Source organism: Muntiacus reevesi, chromosome 10, assembly GCF_963930625.1.
Source record: "Muntiacus reevesi chromosome 10, mMunRee1.1, whole genome shotgun sequence".
Taxonomy (NCBI): Eukaryota; Metazoa; Chordata; class Mammalia; order Artiodactyla; family Cervidae; genus Muntiacus; species Muntiacus reevesi.
Window position 1 is genome coordinate 50,604,765 of NC_089258.1, and position 20,892 is coordinate 50,625,656.

Below are 20,892 nucleotides of genomic sequence, written 5' to 3' on the forward strand. Positions count from 1 at the left end.
ACTTTGCTACCATGTGAGATGAGTGCAATTATGTGGTAGTTGGAACATTTTTTGGCATTGCTCTTCTTTGGAACTGGAATGAAAACTGACCTTTTCCAGTCCTGTGGCCACTGTTTTCCAAATTTGCTGGCATATTGAGTGAAACACTTTAACAACATCATCTTTTAGGATTTGAGATAGCTCAGCTGGAATTCCATCACCTCCACTAGCTTTGCTCCTAGCGATGCTTCCTAAGGCCCACTATCTTCACATTCTAGGATGTCTGGCTCTAGGTGTTGTCTAGATGTCTAACCATCATGGTTATCTGAGTCATTAAGATATTTTTTGTATACTTCTTCTGTGAATTCTTGCCGCCTCTTCTTAAGGTTAGGTCTGCTTCTTCTTCTGCTTCTGTTAGGTCCATACCATTTCTGTCCTTAATTTTGCCCATCTGCGTGAAGTGTTCCTTTGGTGTCTCTAATCTTCTTCACGAGATCTCTAGTCTTCCCCATTCTACAGTTTTCCTCTATTTCTTTGCATTATCTCTTAGGAAGGTTTTCTTATCTCTCCTTGCTGTACTTTGGAACTCTGCATTCAAGTGAGTATATTTTTCCTTTTCTCCTTTGCCTTTCACTTCTCTTCTTTTCTCAGCTATTTGTAAGGTCTCCTCAGACAACCATTTTGTCTTTTTGCATTTCTATTTCTTTAGAATGGTTTTGATCCCCGCCTCCTCTGCAATGCTATGAACCTCTGTCCATAGTTCTTCAGGCACTCTGTCTATTAGATATAATCCCTTAAATCTATTTATCACTTCCACTGTATCAAAATAAGGGATTTGATTTAGGTCATAACTGAAAGGCTTAATGGTTTTCCCTGCTTTGTTCAATTTAATTCTGAATTTGGCAATAAGGAGTTCAGGATCTGAGCCACAGTCTGCCCTGGTCTTGTTTTTGCTGACTGTATAGAGCTTCTCCATCTTCAGCTGCAAATAATATAATCAATCTGATTTCAGTATTGACCATCTGGTGATGTCCATGTGTAGAGTCATTTTTGTGTTGTTGGAAGAGAGTGTTTGCTATGACCAGTATGCTCTCTTGGCAAAACTCTGTTAGCCTTTGCATCGCTTCATTTTGTACTCCAAGGCTAAACTTGCCTGTTACTCCATGTATCTCTTGACTTCCTACTTTTGCATTCCAGTCCTCTATAACAAAAAGGACATCTTTTTGGTGTTAGTTCTAAAAGGTTTTGTAGGTCTTCATAGAACAGTTCAATTTTAGCTTCTTCAGCATTAGTGGTCAGGCCATAGACTTGGATTACTGTGATATAGAATGGTTTGCCTTGGAAATGAACAGAGGTGATTTTTTTTTTTTTTGAGATGCATCCAAGTACTGCATTTTGTACTCTTTTGTTGAGTATGATGACTACTCCATCTCTTCTAAGGAAATTTTGCCCACAGTAGTAGGTATAATGGTCATCTGAATTAAGTTTGCCCATTCCAGTCCATTTTAGTTCACTGATTCCTAAAATGTCAATGTTCATGCTTGCCATATTCTGTTTGACCACTTCCAATTTACCTCGATTCATGGACCTAATATTCCAGGTTCCTATGCAATGTTGTTCTTGCAGCATCTGATTTTGCGTTCACCACCAGACACATCTGCCTGGACGTTGTTTCCACTTTAGCTCAACCTCTTCATTCCTTCTGGAGCTATTTCTCCATTGTTCTCCAGTAGCATATTGGGCACCTACTGACCTGGGGAGTTCATCTTTCAGTGTCACATCTTTTTGCCTTTTTGTACTATTCATGGGGTTCTCTAGGCAAGAATGCTGAGGTGGTTTGCCATTTCCTTCTCCAGTGGACCATGTTTTGTCAGAACTCTCCACTACCATCCCACACTTGGCCTACTCTAATCAAGAACCATGGTGAAGGACCATCCCACCCCTTCCAGTCAAATTCTCCTTCCTTTTATCTCCTGAAATGTCAATAATAGCAACCACTTCACTTAGCACCTGAGTGTACTTAAAGTGAATACATGTGTCCAGCCTTACTACCAGATTACCTTTCCAACCACTACTGCTACTGGTCATTCACATTTTTGAAAACCAGACTCTCTTCATCTAGCAGTTTCCGTATGACTTCCTTGTCCCATGCTCATCACTTCTTGTATTATATCCTATGGAAACTGCACCATGACATTTAGATAACAATAAGTCTCCTTCCTCTGCACCTAGAAAGTTCTTATTGTTGATGCAGCCTTATGCATTCTGTAGATTGAGAACTGGTGAACAAAGGTAGAAAATCAGTTTGGTGCCCCAGCTTCAAATAAGATCCCAGTAGTTTCATAGGGTCTCCTGATTTTTCTCTTGTTAGCTCTCTTTTACAGGACTAATAAAGACTTTAAAAGATTGAGACTGGTCTTCCCATGGGGTTTCACATTTGCATCGGTTGTTCTTTCTGCACCAAATCCCATGGGGGTAAAACAGAGGTAAATCTAGGTGGGGGCTGTAGGTTTGCATCACAGATGAGATTAGGAAACCACAGTCCTTTTTAATGGAATGCAAGCAACTGGGCCCAACATGTTATCTTTATTGTAATAATACTAATGTGCAAACAAATCAGCCTGTTTCAGAGGAAGAGACTATCTCTGTCCTCTAAGGCTGCTTGCTCTACTGATATCTCTGAAAAGATAACCTGGAACCAGAGCTGTTGGGGTCATCCCTTCAAAAAAATTACAGAGATATACTTAAGCCAATAGTACAAATAAAATGGAATCCGAAACAAAATTTTTTGGGGTTCCAAAATCACTGCAGATGGTGATTGCAGCCATAAAATTAAAAGACTTGCTCCTTGGAAGAAAAGCTATGACCAACCTAGACAGCATATTAAAAAGCAGAGCCATTACTTTGCCAATAAAGGTCCATCTACTCAAAGCAATGGTTTTTCCAGTAGTCATGTATGGATGTGAGAGTTGGACTATGAAGAAAGCTGAGCGCCGAAGAACTGATGCTTTTGAACTGTAGTGTTGGAGAAAACTCTTGGGAGTCCGTTGGACTGCAAGGAGATCCAACCAGTCAATCCTAAAGGAAATCAGTCCTGAATATTCATTAGAAGGACTGATGCTGAAGCTCCAATACTTTAGCCACCTGATGCAAAGAACTAACTCAATAGAAAAGACTCTGATTCTGGGAAAGATTGAAGGCAGGAGGAGAAGGGGATGACAGAAGATGAGATGGTTGGATGGCATTACTGACTTGATGGACATGAGTTTGGGTAAACTCCGGAGTTGGTGATGGACAGGGAGGCCTGGCATGCTGCAGTCCATGGGATCACATAGATTTGGACATGACTGAGTGACAGAACTGAAACAAAATAATCAGTCATTCTAAAAGAAGGTTTAAAAGGAAGAAAAAGGAACAAAAAGTGGGCTAAATATAAATCAAATTTCAACATGGAATTGTCTAATTCCATTGTCTAAATGGAGTTATTAGTGTCCAAATAGATACCATTTTTTAAAAAAAATACAAAAAAAGAAAAATGCAGCTATAGGCTGTCTACCAGAAACCCATGTTAATTAGGAGCTACAGATACAGTAAAATAATTTCGGTGAAAGAACTACACCACGCAAATCTAAGCATAAGAGAGAGTGGCTGTACTAAAATCAAAGTCAGGACACTTCCTAATGATAAAGGGCATGATTCATCCAGAAGATGCGCCAACTCTAAATGTGTATGCATCCAATGTCAGAGCTTCAAAATACAGAAAGCAGAAAATGACAAGGCTGAAAATAATCCCATATTATCTAGCAAGTCTAGAAAGAGCTACTAGAATGTAAAAATTGAATTTAGCAAGTTCGCAGAAGATAAGGTTAATACAAAAATTGATTGTGTTCTAATACGCTAGCACTTACTGTAGAGCTACTGCAGTACAGACAGCATCATATTTTTGTATGGATAGAAATACACATTAATGGAACAGGTGGTATACTCATAAGTAGCAAGTTTATTTCTGACAAAAATGCTAAGCTTTTTCAGGAGGAAATACTTTTCAACAAATGCAGCTACAACGACTAGGTCACCATTTGGGAAACAAAATGAACTTTGACTATTGTCTCATACTTTAACACAAAATTCCTTTAAAATTAACCATAGACATTAATATAAAATCTAAAATATTAAAACTTATACAACAAAGCATAGGGAACTTCTTCAGTATCTATTGTTTCTTAGATGGGAACCAAAAGTCTAAAGTAAAAGGGAAAAAATTGATAAATTGGACTTGGTAAGTTAAAATTTTCTGTTCGTCAATACAGTATTGACAAAATTAAGAAGCACACAAGCAAGAAGATGTTTACTAAACAAACATGTATCTGACAAAGGAATGGAACTGAATAAAAAAGTTTTACACATCAGTAATACAGAGGAAAGAATCTATGAATAATCTTATAGTTGAATATACCAAAAAGATAGCCAAATGGTCAGTAACCACATGCAAAGATGTATAACATCTTTAGTTGTGGGGGAAATGCAAAGTAAACCATAATGTGATACCCAAAACACAAACATCAGAATGGTTAAAAGTAATAAAACTTACTTTATTAGTCAGAGGTCTCCAGAGAAACACAATGAATATTAAAAATATTGAGTGAAAAAAAAGCCAGTTGCATGAGAATAAATATTGTAGAATTCCATTTATCTGAATCTCTAGAAAGGCATATATAATCTATAGTGATGGAAGGTAGCAATGGTTGCCTTTGGTCTAAAGTGGGAAAATCATTTGGAAAAGTCTCAAGGAACGTGATTGGAGCCATGGAAATGTTCTGTGTCTGAATGGTTGTAGTGGTTACCAATGTGTGTATAAATCTGTCAAAATGTATACCAAAATAGATACATTTTATTGTATGTAAATTATATTCCCCTAAAGTTGATTTAAGATAAAATAGCACAAAAACTGTCAGAATTTAAGGCTGATAAAAAATATTAAATTGTTTCGAATGGAAACAAGACCTGGAGACCAAGAATGATTGGTAGTTACAAAGAAAAATGCCTACAATTTATTAGGACTTAGTAGGTGCATTCTGCTAAGCCCTGGAATGCATTATTTTACTTTACGTTTTTAAATTCACCCATAGGGTACTACCATTAACCCCACTCTGCAGGTAAGGAAACTAATACCCAGTCCATTTATGCTGCCAGACAACACGCCTGTTATTACACCCAGCGGTGCGGCCGCGCTCAGCCAGGATTGCAGCTGTGTGCGGCTCTGAACTACAGCCTTCATTACAGGAACCGAACCCTCGAGAAAAAAAATCTTAGAAGGATTTTATATTTAGAAATAAGTGTGCAATTGAGAAACCAAGATTACATTCCACATACTTTTAGTATTGCTTAAGTATTGCTAAGAGTTTGGAATCCTTTGCTAAACATTTGTGCTCCGTCCTAACTGACACAAACATGAGAAATACACAACACGAAGAAGTGTTGTAGTACAAATTCCAGACCTCAGGGTTTCACAGGAAGGTGATTTACCACGTAGCCCAGAACGCTGTCCACAGTAGAAGAGAAAGGAGTGCTGTTGGATGGTCTATTGTCAGCCAAGCCACGCCACAGATGCGCTCATGGTTTGGGGACGTCAGTCTGAACTGCCATGAACCAGGTCAGCCTCAGCAGCTCAACCCCAGTCGATCCTGAGTTATTCTGCAGGGGCTCTGTGGGGTCATGTACTGAACTAAACCCAAAGGCCTGAATTCCTTTGTTAACCCTGAAACCACTCCAACTTCCTCAAATTCCTTCAGATCAGTGAATGATCTAGAACAAAGTTTGACCTTCAAAGTTGTTTGGAACAAACTGGAATCTAAAATTAAGTTTTGTTTGATTTTAGCCTTACCTTTTTGCTATTTTTTTAATCTAACATCTAACATTTCAGTTACTATTCAGAAGATATATATATATAACTTTTGTTATCTCAACTCTTTTGTCATATTCTAAATGCAAAAATTTCATAAGTAATCTGATTATCTCACTGAAGAAATAGTGGTAGAAGCTATTTAACGATAAAGTCATATTCCATGAAGAACATATATTGTCTGTCATTAATTTTAAGTATCATTAATTGAGATTTAATCAAAGAATTTAGGCCTCTGTTATCAGACAATATTTTTCTATTAAAAATAGTAAGATATGAGGATTTTGTGGACTTTTAAAATATTTTTACAGGGAAAAATCATTGTCCTTTCAGAAAAATTCTGGCTGATATTAAAGTTTAAAAAAAGCAGCAATTTTTAAAACAGATTTAGTCATTTGAATCCAGCACTGGCTATGCAGAAAATTCTTCCTTCAGGTCTTTTAAGGCTTAAGTGCCCAGTGGTTCAGACCTTTGTCCTTTTCTCTGTCTATACCTTCTCCATGGCAGTTTCACCTGTTCTCTTGCCTTTAAGTACCATCCATAGGTTTACCCCTTCCTGTAGCCTTGCTGAATCCTATATCCTCCCCCTCATTTAACCTCTCTGCCAGCATCTACAAATAAACATGATCTCACCAACTCCACCCAAGCACATTCATCTGTCCTCTTCCCTCTCTGACCTGATTGCACCTCCATCTTCCAGTTAATCAGGCCAGAATCCTTGGAGTTATCTTTAACTCCTTACTTCCTTTCAAATTCCCATCCAATGCATCAGCAAAACCTCTTGGTTCTACTTTCAAAATACATCCAGAATCCAACAATTTTTTTTCTGCCTTCACTGTTATATTCTGATTCAGTCTTCTCTTACCTGAATTCTTCAGATGTCTTATCTGATCTCTCTGCTTCTGCCCATGGCTCATGACAATCCATTCTACACGGAGTAGCCACCTTGATCCACTGAAAGCAGAAGGAAGGTATTGTCACTCTTCTTCTGAAACCATTTGATGGATCACCCATCTCAGTCATTTTAAAAACCAAAGTAATACCCATGGTCAAAAAATTCTACGTTATTGGAACTTCCTTGCTGTTTCTTTGGCAGAAAAATTCTTTCTCTATATATCTGAATAACTTAACACCATCACTTGCTTCAATTCTCTCCCTGAATATAGCCTATTAAATAAGGACTAAAGTGATCATTTATTAAATTTGCAAATCACATTCCCCTGGCACACTTCATTTCTGTTTTCCTGCCCCATTGTTTTTCTTTAACACATATCTCCTTCTGAAACACTATGTAATTTATTATATTTCTGGTTTATTATTGGTTTTCCCACACTGGAAAGAAAGCTTCACACAGGCAGGACTTTTTTCTTTTTGTCTCTTGGTCTTTTCTGTATCCGGTGAGCTGAAGACAGTACTTTATGCGAGATACACATCTTATTGAATAACTGAACAGATAAGATATGAGATATCGTATTTCCATTCATTCACTACAGTATATTGAATGACTGCTATCTGCCAGTCCCTGTACTAGCTCTTAGGATATGGTAGGAAGCAAAGGATACATGGTCCCCCTTTTATGGGGCGCACAGCCTACTGAGAAAACTGCCATTATAGAAGTATCCATAGAAACAACAAGTGCCTAAATAGAAACTGAGAAACGTGCTATGTGGGGAAAGTTACAATATACCATAAAATCAGTTCAGTTCAGTTCAGTTGCTCAGTCGTGTCCGACTCTTTGCAACCCCATGAATCGCAGCACGCCAGGCCTCCCTGTCCATCACCAGCTCCCGGAGTTTACTCAAACTCAAGTCCGTCGAGTCAGTGATGCCATCCAGCCATCTCATCCTCTGCCGTCCCCTTCTCCTCCTGCCCCCCGTCCCTCCCAGCATCAGGGTCTTTCCCAATGAGTCAACTCTTCGCATGAGATGGCCAAAGTATAGGGTAACAGAACAACCTTAAATCCCAGATTCAGAGAAAAACCTCATTAAAGAAGTAACATAGATGAAAAGCTAAATAGCAGTTGAGATGTTAAAAAATATATACATGAAAGAAATACATGTGCAAAGTTCAAAAGCTGAGAAAGGGGGAAAGATTGTCAGGGCTGTTGGAACATGATTAGAAGAAGGAGAAGAACATAGATGTAGCTAATGCAGTCACCAAGGACCAGACGTACCAGGCTTAGTTGACTGTGAAAGAATCTTGATTTTATCCTAGGTGCAAGGAGAAGACTTTGAAGAGAATTAAGCAGGGTAACAATGTAATGAGATTTTGTAATTTGTACTATCATTCTGCCTCTTGTGTGTTTCAGGATGACTTAAAAGAGACAGAAGTGGAAGCAAAAAGGTCAGCCAGAATTCAATGATATTAGTATAAGTAAAAGAAGACAGTGTGATATACACATGTGACCTGGGTGGTGACTGTTGAGAAGGAAATAATGAGGTGGATACAAAGTATATTTTTATTAGAATGTCATGGATTAGATATAGAAGCAGATATGACTTCTTGGTTACTATCATAAGCAAATAGATGGATACAAGTAAATGTGAATGCTAGGATAAGAAACAGATAATAAAGCAATGAACCACTGACCGCCTTTGCAGGGACACTGGCATCAGGAAGCAGGTGGTAGAAAAAAATTAGGCTCATTATGCAAATTTACTAGGGTTCAATTTTATGATCATCCCATAGTTTAAATATTTTGTCCTGCATTGTTCCAGAAGGCTCTAGAAGAATGCCTGAGTCCCACAGTATTTCACAGAATGAACAACAGGCTGGATATTTTGTGCACAAAAAAAGTATCAGGTGACAATGTGCACAGTGCTGAATATCAACTCTTTTGGTCTTTAGACCAATGAATGTGCAGAGTCAGTCTTTTTCCTCAGTTCTCATATCCAGGATCCCATTTGGGAAATATCTCAATCTGCTTCTCTTTCTTTTATTTGACAGTTGTGATGTTCCTTATGCCTGGGTAGAGCAGGTGAGACCAGGTGAGGAACAAGAATTTATCCTAGAGCAGAGCCTGGGAAGAAATGCAGTTATGCTGAGTCCTAAGAGAACAAAGCCAAGAGCAAAGTGTCATTGTAGACGAATTGTCAGTACAGCAAGGCTGGATATACAGCAGGAGTAGGCATTATGAAGATTCAGATCTAACAGTGATCCAGTCAGAAATACAGTGCAGGTATATAGCTATGAAAGGTACACACAAAACAGAAAAGCCACAGGCAGTGGTGATGGTGAAGTGTCCAGATAAAAGTACCATCTTTAAGCCAGTTTTGGAAAAATGGGTTGAGAAGAACAAGCACTTTGGGAAATCAGTATCATGAAGAGGTCTGTACAATGAAACAGAACATCATTAGAGACCAAATCCATCTACCCGGTTTTCAGTACCCTTCCTAGACTATTGTGGGAGAAGTGACAGGTGTGGACCAGATGAAGCCAACTTAAGCCAGAGGCGATGGGAGATACCAACTGCTGATTACAGTGGAGAATGTTCCCTTGGTGAGCCCTCACTTGTACCTGCTCGGTTGCATGGCTTTCTGTTGCCCGTGTTCTATTATTAAGCTTGATAACCCAAAGACTAATCATCTCATCACTGTCTTTTAGAGTTTTAAGACTCCACAGATGAATGGGTAACCCTCTTTGGCCCTTTCTTACCTTTAATCATAAAGTCATCTGAAAGAATGGACTACCATAGTCAAGCCTTAACAGAGTCATTAGTTAGAAATTGATATAAATGTAAAAAGCCTTTCCCGGTGAGAAAGAAGAGCAAAGTTGTAAGTTTTTATTTCAAATTCTAAATATCTATTTCTTATTGACTTTGCCTGCTATTAAATCACCGTATCTAAGACTTGATAGTACTGTTTAAGGAAGTATCATGTCTCACATCAGCTGTGATGTGTTTAACCACTGCATTATCACTCTTCTAAATTAGATAAGGCTTATTTATTTATTTATTTTTGGTATCTCAAGCTAGAAATAGTCAAATTCTTCTATGAATTCCAAAGAACATTGTGCAATACCAGATACCATGAGTGAGCTGCAAAGCCAAGAGCAAATGATGTGTGGAATTTAGAGGGTCCTGCCAGTTTTACACATCTTGAAATAATACAGTTCATAGCAACATGGATAGAGATTAGCACTCAAAATCTTCAAGTGGCAATTCAGTACACACAAGAATGCTGTTTTCACACATACTTATTTCTATCCTTAGTGTCTTGCCCTTATATGTTAATAGTATGCTAGAAATATTGTCAATACATTTTCCTGTTTTTCAGACATTTCTTCTAATGGAGCAACACATATATTTTAATATAGTAAAAGTAATAATTTTCATTGTTAATATAATAAAAATAAATTTTTAACATAAAACATCCATGGTTTGGTTTAATTATAAGATTTTTTGTTCCAAGGATACAGAATAATATTAAAATTAAGGCAAAGGAATATAAATTAAAGGATTAAGATAAAACTAGGACTGAGGGACACACAGAATTCAGTACCCTAGGGCCCAGTGCTCTCAAAACCACAGGTTTGGCATTAGCTTTTCTGGAAGCCAGTGAGAAAATGAGAGTGTGATCAGTTGTGTTATTTCTAAATATCTTCTTAGTGTTTACAAAACAAATACTCCTCAGATAAATATCTATTAAGTGCTTATAAGATAAAAACAAATAGTAACTCAGGTTAGGCCCAGCTATTCCCACTATTGAGTGAGTCAAGAGGAACAGCTTTTCTTTCCTTCCTCATAGATAGGGTGCTACCTAATGTGGCAAACAAGCTGTCTATTAATATCCTCACCAGGACCATATTCACAAGCCTAGGAACTAGTCTCTCCCCACCTAGGTCCATTCCAATCTCTTCTCCATCCCTCAGGCAAAACCCCATCTTTTAAAACTAAAATCTAATGATGTTCTGATGCTTCAGTTCAGCTCAGTTCTGTCGCTCAGTCCTGTCTGACTCTTTGCGACCACGTAGACTGCACAGCGCCAGGCTTCCCTGTCTATCACCAACACCCGGAGCTTGCTCAAACTCATGTTGATGGAGTTGGTGATGGCATCCAACCACCTCATCCGCTGTCGTCCCCTTCTCCTGCCCTCAATCTTTCCCAGCATCAGGGTCTTTTCAAATAAGTCAGCTCTTCGCATCAGGTGGCCAAAGTATTGGAGTTTCAGCTTCAGCAGCAGTCCTTCCAATGAACACTCAGGGCTGATCTCCTTTAGGATGGACTGATTGGATCTCCTTGCAGTTCAAGGGACTCTCAAGAGTCTTCTCCAACACCATAGTTCAAAAGCATCAATTCTTCAGAGCTCAGCTTTCTTTATAGCGCAACTCTCACATCTATACATGACTACTGGAAAAAGCATAGCCTTGACTAGACAGACCTTTGTCTGCAAAGTAAAGACTGCTTTTTAATATGCTATCTAGGTTTGTCATAGCTTTTCTTCCAAGGAGCAAGTGTCTTAACTTCATGGCTTCAGTCACCATCTGCAGTGATCTTGGAGCCCAAGAAGATAAAGTCTGTCACTGTTTCCCTTGTTTCCTCATCTATTTGCCGTGAAGTGATTTGACCAGATGCCATGATCTTAGTCCTGATGCTTAAATTTCTTAAAACCTTTCCATTGCTTCTGGGGGGGAAAAAAAAAATCCTTAATGGTCCCATTCAAGGTCTTAGGTGTTCTGGTTCTGCCTGCCTCTCTCTCCTGCATCTCAACTGAGTCCTGCATTAAAGCCATGTGTTTTTTTGTTTGTTTGTTTGTTCATTTGTTTTTTGGACAAGACCTCAGAGAACCAGGCATTTTTGCACTACTACTTTACTTTATTCACATGATGACTTGATTAATGTCTATCTGTATATTATGGACTTCAGAAGACTGGGTGCCTTAGTTTGGTTATCTTCCCTGTGCTAATCAGACTTCTATCTCAATAAAAATTTGAATTTCAGTAGATGAATGAATGAATGAGCAAACACAGAGTGAGTGTTTTGTCCTTCAGTGATGTTTTAACCTAAGGATTGATTTGAATACTGATAGGAAAGGCAAGCCAATCTTTGGAAACTATTTTGATCACAACCAAAGTTTTAACTAGTATTGAATATATGTGAATTTAGAATATAATTTCAAACATGTTTTAAATGTATCAACATAAAAAAAAACTGCAATCTTTTAACATGTATTAAATATAAATTTTTAGGTTCTATCAATCACCTACCTTGGTGATTAACTGTGACTCTAGATCGACTCATTGAGAAACATATCTATGCAAAGTCACTTTGATTTAAATATCTCATCTGAATTATGGCAGGTGAGGACCAGGCTTACCTGGAAAGAATTCTATGAAATTATGTTTCTGGAGTGTGGCTTATTACTTCAGAGGACATCATATAAAAAGCAATAATAAGGAATAATAATATAAATGACAGAAGTCCACTTGTGCTACATTGGTGCACAGACTTTTAGAAGTAGGATTTTATCTGGCATATTATCTCAACTTGTATGAACAGAAGTATCCATTACGGTGGACTGAGGGCAAATTTAACTTGAATACTGTTTCACTAACTGAAAATTTACCAAAAGATTTATAGTTCCATGTTTGGTTTCAACCTCAAAGTGCCTTTTCCTGGAAAGTTTTTCAACCTTTGTCAACTGTGTATGAATTATTATTGTAAGAAAACAAATGTTCACATTTGTAACATTTGCCAGTCTTGGTGGCTTGAGAAATGTCCAAAAACATTTGAAACCATTTCCAGTTAGCTTAAGAAAGTCAAGGGAAGGCTCAAAAAGAAAAAGAAGGTACTTCATGCATTGCACACAGTAGGGATTCAGTGAAAGAACTCTGGGGTTAGTTGAACTGGGTTGTGCTGTTTCTGCATGTGATACTGTAGAGAAGCTGAAGATGTCTTGGCAGTTGGAGTGTGATGCAGCTAGTGAAGTGCTAGTATGTTCCCCACCCCAGATGGCTCACTGAGGCAGTACTACATCAACTCACAGTAGAGGGTGAGATATGTCCAGAAACCATAGCTTTATTCATGGTTATCAAGTCTTCTGCATGAGCCTTTGGAACAGGAGGAAAACTTATCTTACATCAGCTTAACCTTTCTGATGAGAAGTGAAGTATAAAGAAGGAATGAATTATTTTATGGGACAGCTCTTTTATCTCTTTTGCTTGGTTCTGTAAAAGGTAAGATAGAGGACTTGGGAAATTCCATGAAGATAAATACGTTCTCTGAAACAAACTTTTTATCATACCCTGAGCTAATTTATGCAACATGGCTAACTTAAAATAGTTTACACATAGCTGTGAGGTGATGGAAAGTAAGTTCCGGGTACATTGCTTTCCAATGACAAATACTAGAAAATCAAGGGAAACACACAATCGAGAGATCCTAGATAATTTCCTAATATCATGTATCTCAAATAGGCTTTCAGAAAGTCCTGGATCATATTCAACGCATATTTGAATGCTCTGACATGAGACCCATATGCTCTAAATATCAGGCTGTCAGAAAGCAGAATTTCATTCCACTGTATAGGTTTTGGCATTTGACAAATTACAGCTCCTGGGAGCTATCACACTTCCATCTGAGGTTGGCCACAGACCTTTTGAAAATAATTTAAAATATTCTTTCAAAAAGGGTCTTTTAAAGATACATGAACACTGATAAATTCCAATTGAGGCCCCAGAATGCTGAGTTCATTTCAGTTCAGTCGCTCAGTGCGTCCGACTCTTTGCGACCCCATGGACTGCAGCATGCCAGGCCTCCCTGTCCACCACCAACTCCCAGAGTTTACCCAAACTCAAGTCCATGGAGTCAGTGATGCCACTCAACCATCTCATCCTCTGTCGTCACCTTCTCCTCCTGCCCTCAATCGTTCCCAGCATCAGGGTCTCTTCCGATGAGTCAGCTCTTTGCATCAAGTGACCAAAGTATTGGAGTTTCAGATTCAACATCAGTCCTTCCAATGAACACTCAGGACTGATCTCCTTTAGGAGGGACTGGTTGGATCTCCTTGCAGTCCAAGGGACTCTCAAGAGTCTTCTCCAACACCACAGTTCAAAAGCATTAATTCTTTTAATTCATTTAAAGAAGAATTAATTTCATCTTGAAAAAATGTAGGACATTTTACTGTGTATCAATAGCAGTCATTGCAGATTATACATCTAAATTCCTAAGCAAATCAATACACAAAATTTTTAGAGAGCATTTTTGGGCTGATGAGTGGGCATATGGGAAATTCAGATGTATCTGCCTGCCTTCAAGGAAATTAACTTGGAAGTCTTCCCCTCGTAACCCGCACGCCCTCCCATATCTGCCCCCTGAAGTCATTTGACTAGAAAATCTACCTCTTCTGAAAGAGAGTTTACATTGATTGTAGATTATATTCTTTCTTTAAAAAGGCAAAATCACCCAGTAAATTCAATAATCAGATGTTTCAAAATAACCAAGTAAGTTACCCCCTAGAATTATGTAAGAATTTTATTGAATTCCTACCGAATTTAATGGCAAACCTGAACTCTGGTTCCTCATTACCCTTATGAAATCAGCTATAAGTACATGATCTTTTCTTCACTTGAGTTTTAATTCAAATCTCTATGAAATCCAGAACTGTTTTGGCTTTCTTGTCATCTTTTAAATTAGTATACATTGCACTGATGTAAAATTGAAACTTACTCTCTCCTGCCTTGAAAAGCCTCCTGACCAAAGAACACTGACCAGTATGTGTGTTTGTATTTTTAATTTCTCCAACCCCTAGATCTGTTGCACAAGTTACTTGTATTTGTTTTTAATTTTCCAGAGCCATAGAAGTGAAATATTTTCCCCAAATCTTTCTTGATCTTAAATTAAAGGCAAGAAAATGGACAAATTAACTGTTGTTCACACAGAGCTTCTTAAAAAGAACAATGCAAGTTTCTATTTTTTTTTTTTTTAGCTTCTCCTTGGTGACAAGTTTTTATTGTCTGATTCCATTTTTTTTACATCTATATTATTCTTTTTCATATTCTTTTCCATTCTGTTTTATCACAGGATGTTGAATATACTTCCCTGTGCTGTACAGTAGGACCTTTTTGTTTAAAAGTGAAGTGCAATTGCTCAGTCATGTCCCACTCTTTGCGACCCTATGGACAGTAGTCTACCAGGTTCCTCTGTCCATAGTATTTTCCAGGCAAGAGTACTAGAGTGGGTTGCCATTTCCTTCTCCAGGGGATCTTCCTGACCCAGGGAAGAATTGATGCTTTTGAATTGTGGTGTTGGAGAAGACTCTCGAGAGTCCCTGGACTGCAAGGAGGTCAAACCAGTCCATCGTAAAGAAAACCAGTCCTGAATATTCTTTCGAAGGACTGATGCTGAAGCTGAAACTCCAGTACTTTGGCCACGTGATGTAAAAAACTGACTCAGTGGAAAAGACCCTGATGCTGGGAAAGATTGAAGGCAGGAGAAGGGGATGACAGAGGATGAGATGGTTGGATGGCATCACTGACTCGATGGACATGAGTTTGAGTAAGCTCTGGGATTTGGTGATGGACAGGGAAGACTGGAGTGCTGTAGTCATAGAGTTGCAAAGAGTCAGACACAACTGAGTGAGTAAATTGAACTGGACTATTCCATTTTCATTCACATAAGGAAATTTATCCTAGCAAATGTTGTGACTTATCGAAAATTAAAACTGGAAATTACTTCTATGGATTAAATGCATTTGTTAAATTAATTGTATAAAGGGCATAGGGTATATTAACCAGTTTGTTTTTCCTAATATTTAAGTATAATGAACTTCAAAGTACATTGCCTTGACACTTTCTACATTTACATGTAGAATTTCTAGAATTTACTGACTATCTGACAATAATTTATTCCTTCCTTCCTTCCTTCCTTCTACAAACAATGACCTATAAAAATGTTCTAGGCACTGCATTTGTCACTAGAAATTTGCCAAAAAAAAAAAAGAATGAGAAGTAACTTTTGCCTTCAAAAAGATCAGGCAGATATCCAAAGTGCTGAGGTTTTCTGCCATAAAAGTTGAAGTTGCAATTAGTATCCTCTTACACAGAAATTTTATAGGTTCTTTGGTTCAAAAGGAAATTACACATCAAGTTAGGTACTTTTCTTTTGCTCTATATGGCAGTTAGTTTTTACTGCAAAAAAAAAAAATAATAATGTGAAGGTAGAAAAGTAATGGGAAACACTTTTTATATAGCTGACTCTGCAGAGCATTACATCACAATATGATTAATACACCTAGTTAACATTTAAGTGTCTTAAGAGAAATATTTTTCTTGTTTACAGCCTGCATTTCTTCCTTCCCCCCAAGCTTAATTTAATCCTAAACTCCCACTGATATAATTGTTAATGCTTGAGAATTTTTGTTTCTATTCACAAAGCATGAGATACATTTTCATGCACTATGTACTATATGTGTTGAAGCAGCAAAAACATTTCCCATAGCCTTGCAAAAATAAAGCTAAACTAGTGTGTGGTTTCAACAGCAGAAATTGTAGATTTAATTAATAACAAAGAGCTACTCTTCCGAAGATTAAGTGAAGATTTTATTTAAGTCCAAGTCAGCAAAGAAAATTGGGTTCTTGATTGTTATTTGGTGTCTTGCATATAGATTCTTCATGACTTCATCATATTATCTGGTAGTGAAATTTTATTGAAGATAATGTTCTGATTGACTTGTGTTCTATGACATATGAATTATTTAAAAATAAAGTTTAATTAATCAGGCTTTATTGTATGTAACCAACACTGGGCATAATCCAGCCTTTAGCAGCAAGGCTTAGGTGAAAAGATAGTTCCTGCAAACTGTTTCTAACAGCTACCTAGATTCAACCTGTGTTTTGTACCTATGAGAAGTACACTACTTCATAAAAAACAGGTTTGTTTGTGTAATGAATACAGAAGGTTAGCATGTTTGAAGGTTTTTGACAGACTCAAATTTATAAATTATAATAATTTCAATAAAAGATTCATTTTTTATGGAAGAATTGCATTCAGACTTCATCTTTCTGACAAAGAACATTATGAATTCATTTTTAAAAATTTATACTTGCAGTCAGCTGAAATTAAGTAATATTTACTAAACACATACTCTATATAAGGTTTTTCAACCTGTCTTCAAAATTAGTAAAATGTATTCATGTAAGAAGATTACTTGAAAATACTCAGGACAGCATCCTTACCTTTAAATAGTAATGCTATGATTAGATTAAATGAAGAAACAAATATTTACATGTAAAAAGTAATAATAAATATGAAAACTAGTAGTTTTTTGAATTTTTTAAAGGAAGATATTAGTTTAACTTTTTGCATTTGAAAATTCTCTAGTCTCTATTTTATGAAGCAGCATTCCATATTTGGGTTTTAGGCGTCCCTGATGGCTCAGTTGGTAAAGAATCTGCATGCAATGCAGGAGACCACAGTTCGATTCCTGGGTTGGGAAGACCCACTGGAGATGGGACAGGCTACCCCCTCCAGTATTTTTGGACTTCCCTTATGGCTCAGCTGGTAAAGAATCTGCCTGCCATATGGGAGACCTTGGTTCGATCCCTGGGTTGGGAAGATCCCCTGGAGAAGGGAACGACTACCCAATCCGGTATTCTGGCCTAGAGAATTCCATGGACTATATAGTCCATGGGGTTGCAAAGAGGCAGACACAACTGAATGACTTTCACATGTGGGTTTTAATTTTTAAAAAATTTAAATGGGAAAAGACCAAGCAAGCTAAAGTTGCTAGTCCACTATTAGTTAATATTCTGACTAAAGTAAACTAGATATCTGCACTGAGACATCCAGCATACTATAGCCCTCATTTTATTTCTTTAAGGAGACAGCAGCAGTCAGGGAAGAAATAGATTATTTACACAATGTATAAACAAATATAAATATTCATTGAAAAATATGCACACACTATACTCATTCCATACTTCTCTTTTATGAAAATAAGAGTGTCTTTTTTTCATACTCACATTCTCATGATGATCTGGATACTGTGCTGGGTATTTTACATATATTATTTTGCTCTTTCATCACAAGCATAGCATATAATGAATAGTTATCTTCACTTAATAGAAAAATAGTGCATGCTAAGAGATATGTGTTTAGAATTATAGACATGATGTCTGCAAATGGTTCAGATATCTGTTTGCACGTGTGTGTGTGTAAATTGTGAGGATACAAGTGTTTACTATAGTAGTATCAACTTTTCAGTAATTTCATATTTTAATAATGGAGGTTTGAAGAAAAATGACAGATGTGAACACTGCCTGAATCCTGTTCTCTTTCTTTCCCACCCGCAGCTTATGAATATTCATATTTATCAATATAATGGGTGTTGAGAGATACCTCATTGTGGCTGTGATTGCATATTCCTACTCACAATGCATATGAGCATATGTTTATGTTTCTTAAAGATTTAGGGAAATAAATTAGAATGGTCATTCACTTTTGAGAACAACTTGTCAATTATATATTAAAATTTCAAATTTTCATATGTTATAACTGAGTGATCTCCCCACTCAGTATTTGCCCTAGGTAAAAAATTAATTCATGTCCACAAAAGGTATGAACCTAGATGTTTGTGGCAGTATTGTTTGCAAGAGAAGAAAATCAGAGCTACTATTATGTCCATCAATAATGGCATAGCAAAATATGAACACTTATTCTGTGAATTCACAGCATGTTGCATCACTGTGGTAAAGACTGAGAGCTGACAACAAAATATACTGAATACTCTATAGTTTAAAGAAAGTCTAAGCCAGTGACATTTACCATCTCTCTTCAAGTCTTCTGAAGAAGGGTCAGAAACTGCCCTAATGCCTCTTCTGCTGGCTCATAGCTCTCCCTCCATCCTATTGTAGGAATCTCCATAGTAGATATAACTGATGTCTAAAGAAATGTACACAGTTTCCTTTATCAGGAAGGAAGTGTTTCAGTCATCAGCCTTTCCTCACCAATGTGATAAAAATATGGGGGTTCCAGAAATTCAGTTCAGTTCAGTCGCTTAGTCATGTCCAGCTCTTTGTGACCCCATGGACTGCAGCACGCCAGGCCTCCCTGTCCATCACCAACTCCCAGAGCTTACTCAAACTCATGCCCATCAAGTCAGTGATGCCATTCAACCATCTCATCCTCTGTTGTCCCCTTCTCCTGCCTTCAAACTTTCCCAGCATCAGGGTCTTTTCCAATGAGTCAGTTCTTCACATCAGGTGGCCAAAGTATTGGGGTTTCAGCTTCAGCATCAGTCCTTCCAATGAACACCCAGAACTGATCGCCTTTAGGATGAACTGGTTGGATCTCCTTGCAGTCCAAGGGACTCTCAAGAGTCTTTTCCAACACCACCGTTCAAAAGCATCAATTCTTCGGAGCTCAGCTTTCTTTATAGTCCAACTCCCACATCCATACATGACTACTGACAAAATCATAGCCTTGACTAGAAGAACCTTTGTTGGCAAAGTTATGTCTCTGCCTTTTAATATGCTGTCTAGGTTGATCATAGCTTTTCTTCCAGGGAGCAAGCATCTTTTAACTTCATGGCTGCAGTCACTATCTGCAGTGATTTAGGAGCCCCCCAAAATAAAGTCTCTCACTGTTTCCATTGTTTCACCATCTATTTGCCATGAAGTGATGGGACCGGATGCCATGATCTTAGTTTTCTGAATGTTGAGTTTTAAGCCAACTTTTTCACTCTGGGTGTTCCAGAAGGATCATATTTAAAGATAGAACATGTTTATTAAGAGAGAGAGAACTGGAATGTTGTGCTCTAGCTAGAATTTCCATAATCACAACGTATGTGATAGTATTAGTCACTGAGTCATAACCGACTCATAACCCATGGACTGTCGCCAACCAGATTCCTCTGTCCATGGGGTTCTCCAGGCAAGAATACTGGAGTGCGTTGCCATACTCTTCTCTACAACATATGTGAAACTACCCTTAAACTTTGAAGAAGGGAAAGGAGAACTGGAGAGAAGTGTCCTGGTAAAATACCGGTGAGGACAGAGGAAGCCCAGACAGTGTCCGGCATTCCCACTTCTGAGGGCTGCAGAGAGGGGTGGGTGGGCACAATATCTGGAGCTGGTGATGGGGGTGGGCGGTGAGGGCTCTTCCAGGACTGGCACAGCGTGAGGGGAAGAGACAATCCCAGTGGAAGGATGCTGGTGGATGCCACCTGCCGGACAGGTGGAAGTGGTGAGCAGATCTTGCATGCAAACACCAGGACCCAGAGGAGCTGCACTGAGGTGAGACCTCTTGGGAGCATGATGCCAGTAGGACATCCACATTCGGGGCTGTGAAGCAGCGCAGCCCACCAGCAAGAGAGCTGCAGCTGTAGACGGTCATTAATAAAGAGGCGTTCGCTTGTTTCCCTTTTTCTTCTCCCCGCTCAAAAACGCAAGAGCTAGCACACAGGAAAAGTGGAAACACCGTCCGAGGTTCAAACCACAATGCCTCCAACTCTGGGTTCTTAGGAAAGCTGTAGTGTTGGGGTCAGCTGATCTGCCTGCTGATCTCTGCATTTTATATTTTATATTTGGCTTCAGACCAGTAAACTCAACTGGCTTCACAGCAAACTGGATCAGCTGCACACATAAACCACCAGGACCTGAAGAGACCAAGGCCCAATACCTCAATCTCACCTCCCCATATTTGTCTTTAAATCATGAAAGTACAAGTCATTCATCTTAAGAGAGAATACAAAGTCTGATTGCTTATTGTATTTAATTCCCAGAAGATTAAACTTCTCTGATTTTTCTGTCACAATAACTTTTGTTCTAGAAAGTTGGCAGCAATATGAATAAAAACCTTTAAGCTGGGAGCAAAATATTCCAGTTTCTAATTCTGGTTATATACTTTTGGGGAAAAATGTATTTTAACTTTCTTGGCCTCATAATCAATATTTTTAAACATTAAGATTTGTCTAAATCATTTATTCTTAAATATTTTGAGTCCAAACTGCAATGAAAATAATTTGAATCTTTATCATTACATCCTTGGGAAACTGCAAACCTTCACACAATTATTA

The 20,892-nt window shown here is 38.0% G+C and overlaps 1 protein-coding gene across 4 annotated transcripts in view; it reads left to right on the forward strand.

Annotated features, from left to right (window-relative positions):
* Positions 1–20,892, forward strand: part of NEIL3 (nei like DNA glycosylase 3) — a 347,249-nt gene that overhangs the window by 196,827 nt on the left and 129,530 nt on the right. The gene's annotated exons all lie outside the window — the stretch shown is intronic.